This window comes from Oncorhynchus kisutch, unplaced genomic scaffold, assembly GCF_002021735.2.
Source record: "Oncorhynchus kisutch isolate 150728-3 unplaced genomic scaffold, Okis_V2 scaffold761, whole genome shotgun sequence".
NCBI classification, from domain to species: domain Eukaryota; kingdom Metazoa; phylum Chordata; class Actinopteri; order Salmoniformes; family Salmonidae; genus Oncorhynchus; species Oncorhynchus kisutch.
Window position 1 is genome coordinate 163077 of NW_022262706.1, and position 8150 is coordinate 171226.

Consider the following 8150-nt stretch of genomic DNA (forward strand, 5'->3'; position numbering starts at 1 on the left):
CGCATGGATATAATGCAAAATAAATGTTGCCATCACCCCAGTTACTCAAGTCAGGTCATAGACCTCAGCTCCAAGTAGGAACCACCAAAACAATACAGAGGACACAAGTATTACAGTTAATGTTTATTTGAGCCAAAACAAGCAAATGCAGTTACACACTGGACTAGAGTACCCGTTAACTATTGCATGTCCCACGTCAGATATCCATGGCGTCGTCGCCAGACGGGCCGGTGGCAGCTTCAGAGGTGGCGTCGTCAGAGGACGGGCCGGTGGCAGCTTCAGAGGTGGCGTCGTCGCCGGACGGGCCGGTGGCAGCTTCAGAGGTGGCGTCGTCGCCAGGACGGGCCGGTGGCAGCTACAGAGGTGGCGTCGTCGCCAGACGGGCCGGTGGCAGCTCAGAGGTGGCGTCGTCAGAGGACGGGCCGGTGGCAGCTACAGAGGTGGCGTCGTCGCCAGAGGACGGGCCGGTGGCAGCTTCAGAGGTGGCGTCGTCGCCAGACGGGCCGGTGGCAGCTTCAGAGGTGGCGTCGTCCAGAGGACGGGCCGGTGGCAGCTTCAGAGGTGGCGTCGTCAGAGGACGGGCCGGTGGCAGCTTCAGAGGTGGCGTCGTCAGAGGACGGGCCGGTGGCAGCTTCAGAGGTGGCGTCGTCAGAGGACGGGCCGGTGGCAGCTTCAGAGGTGGCGTCGTCAGAGGACGGGCCGGTGGCAGCTACAGAGGTGGCGTCGTCAGAGGACGGGCCGGTGGCAGCTTCAGAGGTGGCGTCGTCGCCGGACGGGCCGGTGGCAGCTTCAGAGGTGGCGTCGTCAGAGGACGGGCCGGTGGCAGCTTCAGAGGTGGCGTCGTCGCCGGACGGGCCGGTGGCAGCTTCAGAGGTGGCGTCGTCGCCGGACGGGCCGGTGGCAGCTTCAGAGGTGGCGTCGTCGCCGGACGGGCCGGTGGCAGCTTCAGAGGTGGCGTCGTCGCCGGACGGGCCGGTGGCAGCTTCAGAGGTGGCGTCGTCGCCGGACGGGCCGGTGGCAGCTTCAGAGGTGGCGTCGTCGCCGGACGGGCCGGTGGCAGCTTCAGAGGTGGCGTCGTCGCCGGACGGGCCGGTGGCAGCTTCAGAGGTGGCGTCGTCGCCGACGGGCCGGTGGCAGCTTCAGAGGTGGCGTCGTCGCCGGACGGGCCGGTGGCAGCTTCAGAGGTGGCGTCGTCGCCGGACGGGCCGGTGGCAGCTTCAGAGGTGGCGTCGTCGCCGGACGGGCCGGTGGCAGCTTCAGAGGTGGCGTCGTCGCCGGACGGGCCGGTGGCAGCTTCAGAGGTGGCGTCGTCGCCGGACGGGCCGGTGGCAGCTTCAGAGGTGGCGTCGTCGCCGGACGGGCCGGTGGCAGCTTCAGAGGTGGCGTCGTCGCCGGACGGGCCGGTGGCAGCTTCAGAGGTGGCGTCGTCGCCAGACGGGCCGGTGGCAGCTTCAGAGGTGGCGTCGTCGCCGGACGGGCCGGTGGCAGCTTCAGAGGTGGCGTCGTCGCCGGACGGGCCGGTGGCAGCTTCAGAGGTGGCGTCGTCGCGGACGGGCCGGTGGCAGCTTCAGAGGTGGCGTCGTCGCCGGACGGGCGGTGGCAGCTTCAGGGCCGGTGGCAGCTTCAGAGGTGGCGTCGTCGCCGGACGGGCCGGTGGCAGCTTCAGAGGTGGCGTCGTCGCCGGACGGGCCGGTGGCAGCTTCAGAGGTGGCGTCGTCGCAGGACGGGCCGGTGGCAGCTTCAGAGGTGGCGTCGTCAGAGACGGGCCGGTGGCAGCTTCAGAGGTGGCGTCGTCAGAGGACGGGCCGGTGGCAGCTTCAGAGGTGGCGTCGTCAGAGGACGGGCCGGTGGCAGCTTCAGAGGTGGCGTCGTCAGAGGACGGGCCGGTGGCAGCGTCAGAGGTGGCGTCGTCAGAGGACTGGCCGGTGGCAGCGTCAGAGGTGGCGTCGTCAGAGGACGGGCCGGTGGCAGCTTCAGAGGTGGCGTCGTCAGAGGACGGGCCGGTGGCAGCTTCAGAGGTGGCGTCGTCAGAGGACGGGCCGGTGGCAGCTTCAGAGGTGGCGTCGTCAGAGGACGGGCCGGTGGCAGCTTCAGAGGTGGCGTCGTCAGAGGACATGTGCCTCAGCTTCTCCTCAGAGGACAGGGCATCATTTGCCGGAGAACTACCATGGTTTGGAGAAGCTTGGGATTCTACTTCATTGGTCTCTAAATACTCTTGAGAAAAAACAAAAGGAACAGTTGGGTATTCTACAGCAACACATCTGTTCTACACGGTCTAGGCCAAATTGCTAATCGAATTTTGAGCAACATGAAGCCAACAGTTTTCAAAGTATATGTTTCAGGCCGTACCTTCTCTGGTTTGTTTCGCGTCAGACCCTATGGATCGGAGCAAGGCCAGGGCATGCACAATGGAGACGTCATTTGATGACAGCTCTGAAAAATTTAGGTTTAGGTACACAAGCAAAAGGTTTGACAACATTATTTAGACTGAGTTACTCTATGCTGTTGAATGAGTGTCAAACACAGCAGCACCATAGACAGTGACAAAGAACATAGCTAGAAGGGTTGTGGAAAGAAACACTTACCTCCAAGTCTCCTCTGCAGAGAGACTTGATCTTGCTTCTGGGACTTTCCAACAGGGTAACAAGAAACTGAGGAGAAAGTGTTGACAGAAGTTGAGTTCACACAAAATAGCTACATATATTAATAGCAGTGAAGAATAAAAGATGACCAACGCGGAAGATACAGACAGTCAAATATTAATACCCAACTTATAAAGTTAAGCATATTTACCAAACAAATCCCTTAAACATTAGTGAACCAACCTTTGACAACCCCCACAGTCATCACAACGAGCAGCAATTCTCTCACACCTCCCATGATCATGAAAATAGTCTGTGTTATCAACAGGTAATGTCTTCCCATGGCCTGTATGAGGCTTATATAGGCCACTAATGACCGTTTACCTGACAAACATGGCTTAACGATCAATTAACAAGCTTGATTGAGTTGTTACGTTCAGATAGAAATAGACCATGTAGAACACATGTTGATTCTTATCAAGTTGGTGGGCAGGCAATCTTTTCTACTCCATATATTGCATTTATATCTGTAATGATTAACCCTAATGGTCTCAGATCAGCAGTAGAAAGAAGTAGGCCTAATTATTTTAGGTGTAATCTTCAAAGATATTAGGGGGAAATAAACACTGTACCCAAATCCACGTTTTACAATGCTCCTGGGAAATGGGTAGGCCTCCACCTATAGTCCTTCACAGTTTTACAGCTGTGATATATTTATTTATTTACATAGATCACATACATAAATAAATATGATAGCTGTAGGTAGCGTTGAGATAAAATTCCCATATTCTATTGCTACTAACATAAATCCTAATATATCATGTTTTCCTCATTTGCTCTGTAGGAGGTTCGTCATATGAAGGACATTCAAGTGGATGTGACCCCTAACCTGCAATAGGGGCTCAGTGAGGTGACAGACATCCTGTAATGGATCTCCAGCTAGTGTCTGAGGACCTGGAGAAGGCTGTGTCTACAGCTGTGGGGCAGGACAAGCATGGTAACCTAACCTCACTGTATGAAGGATTTTATTGTTATGGATAGTCATCTCCAATCTGTTCAAATATCACTGTTGTTGATAACACACATTACCAAAATGATTCACACTTGTCTTCCTATTTCCACATAATCTGTCATGGTTCCCCACCCCAACAGGGCATAAAACCAACCTCTCTTTATTGCTACTGCTAATACACCCAAATCCAACAGCGTTCGAGAACCCTGCTCGCAGTGCCAACTGTTAGGTTCTAATTCTCAGAGTAAAAACTCGACGGACACTATGAATGCTTGAACCAAGTTTATTCTTCCCAGAGGGTCAAGACAGCTGCATTAGACAAAAAACATATTCACACAAGCACTGATATTTAATCCTCTCTCCTATGCTGAGTCTCCTCCTACACATCTAAACAGTCAATGCATCTCTGTTGCTAGACAGAACCTTAGTGATATCTGTTCTTCCTCACTTCATCTGACCTGACCGCTACCCCAAAGTGCTCACTCCTCCCCAACTCAAGGCTGACATGGTGATTGGTACCAGACTGTGTCTCTTCTCATCCCAGAGGATCCCACCCATAGGATGCCTGATGGCTAACAAAAACATATCCTGACATAATGTAAACGTTATACATTAAGCTCTCTCCCTCAGTGACATGAATTCGTAGATTTCATATTCTCAGAACCCAACAGTAGGTTTTAAGGTGTGGCTGCATGTTTGTCGTGGACGCATCGTCACTCTTGATGTTCTTTTTCCAAGTCTGAACTGGCCGTTCTTCTCTTTCCTCGACTAATTGAAACCTCAGGGACAGACATCCTGAACGAATCTGATGTCAGAGCTCCCATCAGCCCTCTACACCTCGCTGTGAGTAAAGCCTACCTGCTCCTGTAGTGGTCTCCATATGACAAATGGCACCCTATTCCCTATTTAGTACACTACGTTTGATCAGATCCTTATAGGCCCTGATCAAAAGTAGTTCACTACATAGGGAATAGGGTGCTATCTGGGATGCAAGCATGGTGTAGATTTTCCACAGGAAGTTGACTGTCCAGACAGACTCACACACCATATTCCGATCTATTCCTGATTAGTGTAAAATACATGCATATTCTACACAGTGATGATGAGGATGATTTCCTTATTTTGCCATTTGAGTTAATCAACCTCAGAGGAGAAGTAGAGTGTTTGTTTCTCAATCCCACGCTTGACAGGAACCTCCGATGTTTATGCTGGGCAGGAGCAAAAATGGGCTCCCGATTGAAAGACTCTGGTCTACTTTAGAGGTCTAGCACTGTATTTCTGTTCAGGTGTACCACTGGTCTACTCTAGGACATTGATTATATTAAGAGTGAATATCTATTCATGCGTACCACAGTCACCACCATGCTATGGAGGTCCTGGTTCAGTCTCTGCTGGATCTAGACGTGAGGGACAGCCAGGGGCGCACCCCTCTGGACCTGGCTGCCTTAAAAAGCCTTGTGGAGTGTGTTGACGTCCTCATCAACCAGGAAGCCTCCATCCTGGTTAAAGACTTCACTCTGAAGAGGACCCCCATCCACGCTGCAGGTAGACATAAGGATATCACATAGAGCTTCTGTAATTAAAAAGTTTTCCTGACCAAGATGGCCATTTGTTTGGTCATGTTGCTAGGACGACTATGTCCACTCTAGGGATGGTATCGTGTGAAAATGCCCACGAGACACTGATCTAAGGTCATTTTTTGTCATGTTCTCCACTAATGATTGAGGATCTAGGGAGGGTAAGCTGATCCTAGATCAGTGCACAGGGGAGACTTCTATCCAGAGCCAGGTACACAGCTAGCAAGTGACAGGCTTCAATGGCCTCAGCCCCAAAATTCTTTATTATCTGCTGTGTTAACATCATGAGGATGTCATCTACCAACACCACTGTTCTTGAAATCTGTCTGTTCATGTGAAGGTTATAGTCGTCCAGCAATCTGCTCATATCCTCTCTGTTGATCCTCCTCTAGCTACCAATGGTCAATCATCTGACATTCTTATATCCTCTTGTTGATCCTCCTCTAGCTACCAATGGTCAATCATCTGACATTCTTATATTCTCTCTGTTTATCCTCCTCTCGCTACCAATGGTCAATCATCTCACATTCTTATATCTTCTCAGTTTTTCCATCTCTAGCTACTGAAGGTCAATCATCTCACATTGTTATATCCTCTCTGTTTATCTTCCTCTAGCAACCAACGGACATTCGGAGTGTTTGCGTTTGCTGATTGGAAATGCTGACATCCAGAGTACAGTGGACATTCAAGACGGAATAGTCACTTGGGTTTTGGATACAATTCCTGAAATAAAGAGATTTTGAAACTGGGGCTGCATCCAAAATGGCAACCTGTACCCTACTTGGTACAGTACTTTAAACCAAAGTCCTATGGGCTCAGGTCAAGAGTAGTGTACCATATAGGGAATAGGTTGCCATTTGGGACTCAGCCTGGTTACTACCAGTTTGTAATATGACCTGTTGTCTTGTGTATCAGAACCCCTCTGATGCTGTCGGTGCTGAGCGGACACAGACTGTGTGTACTCCCTGTTCAACAAGGGAGCAAGCGTAGAAGCCAAAGACAAATGGCACAGAACAGCTCTACACAGAAGGGTTGTGAGGAGAGTTGGCTGTACGCGCTCACACACAGAAAGAGAGGGGGAGGCTTGTTCTGATCTAGGGATGGGGCCATTGAAATACTAGGGATGGCTTTGGTGTGGGATCTAGCATGGAATATAAATTATGCCCAAATATACCTATTATGATTCCTTATTATTTAATTGATTATAAATTATTCAAATCCATTCTTGTCTCCCCTCCCTTCCCTTCCTCCTAGGCGGTGACTTTTCACGAGGAGTGCAGCACAGTGCCAGCTTCCTGGTTCGGGAAGGTAAGGGGCGGAGCCATGTCCACCTGGTGGCGGCGTCCGGACACATCGGGATACTGGGGTGGCTCCTACACACCGCCCAGTCAGTGTGGACCCTCCCCGTCATCACAGACAACCAGGGCTACACGCCACTACACTTGGCCTGCTACAACGGTATGTACTGGACAGAGGGACAGCGAAGTGGGCCAGAGGCCACAAACAAATACACACATAAACATAGCGTGTCTTAAATCACCACAGCCAGCTTCAGGAGGGCACGAACCGAGACAGTCCGCACAGGAACCTTAAGAGTCCCTCAGACAGAGAGAGAGAAGAGGGAGGGATAGGGGGAGGCACAACAGGCCCACACTCATCCTCTCATACCACCAGGTTCCCTTCCAGCAGATACTGCACTTCAGAGGAACTGCTGCTGCTATACCCCATCTTTACCTTTACCCACAAAGGTCCTAAACGGTAGAAAGTGTCCGGCCAACAGACAGACGCACACCTTATGACGGCAATAACCTGTAGTCCAAGGGGATAGTAGCACTTCACTGAGAGCAAAACAGACAGGGACCAAAAGATGTGGAAGAAGCATTTTCAAAACCTGTTTTGACTGTAGAAATTGGGCTGAGTGTTTGTGCTGAGAAAAGACATAAGGAGTGATGTTTCATTTAAGTTTCATGAGAGTGATTGTCATGTTTATCCGCACACTAAGACAGTCAGAACGCACCTAGCCTCTTGTCTGTAATCCATGTGGGAGGAGGGGAAATCATACATTCTGTATGAACAAATATTTTTATAAAATCATTCATGTCTTTTTTTATTCCCACAGGCTCTGTGGGAATAAAAAAATGGTAGCATTTGCTCTGATGAGTAATTGTAAAGATTAATGCATCCCAAAAGGAACCCTATACTGAATAGTACACTACTGTTGAACAGGGTCCATAGGGTTCTGGTCAAAAGCAGTGCCATTTAGGATGCTGGTATGTGAACAACAGGACTTTTTGATGGGACATATTACATTATTAAACCTACCTGTCCTTTGGCCTCTAGAAAGTAAATGATTCATTAATGTATTCTTTCTTGTGATATTTATGTCATCATTTTGTGCCTTCGTTAGTTACTGAGGGGAGGTTAGGAGAGTAGGGGCACCTGTATGAGCGACGAGAGCTGGTTTTACATGTAAGTATTCACTAATAGGAAACCAAGTCAGTTAGGAGAGAAGACTAGTAGACACCCAGCAGAGTAATTGAAATGCAAGTTGTCAACCGTGATATTAGTTAGCACTGACACCATTAACCCCGATTCTAGCAACATCCTCATATGTACCAACCCCAAACACTCAGTTACACAACCATCAAGTTAAAATGAACTAGAACCCATTCCACATCATGTCAAATCAAAATAACATCAAATGTATTTATATAGCCCTTCGTACATCAGCTGATATCTCAAGTGCTGTACAGAAACCCCGCCTAAAACCCCAAACAGCAAGCAATGCAGGTGTAGAAGCTGGGTGGCTAGGGTAAAAACTCCCTAGAAAGGCCAAAAACCTTGGAAGAAGAACCTAGAGTGGAACCAGGCATGTGGGGTGGCCAGTCCTCTGGCTGTGCCGTGTGGAGATTATACAGAACATGGCCAAGATGTTCATAAATGACCAGCATGGTCACATTATAATAATCACAGGCAGAA

The 8150-nt window shown here is 50.2% G+C and overlaps 1 pseudogene; it reads right to left on the reverse strand.

Annotated features, from left to right (window-relative positions):
• Nucleotides 1-108: 108 nt before the first annotated feature.
• On the reverse strand, nt 109-2958 carry LOC116361886 (polysialoglycoprotein-like; annotated as a pseudogene).
• Between the last annotated feature and the right edge of the window lie 5192 nt (nt 2959-8150).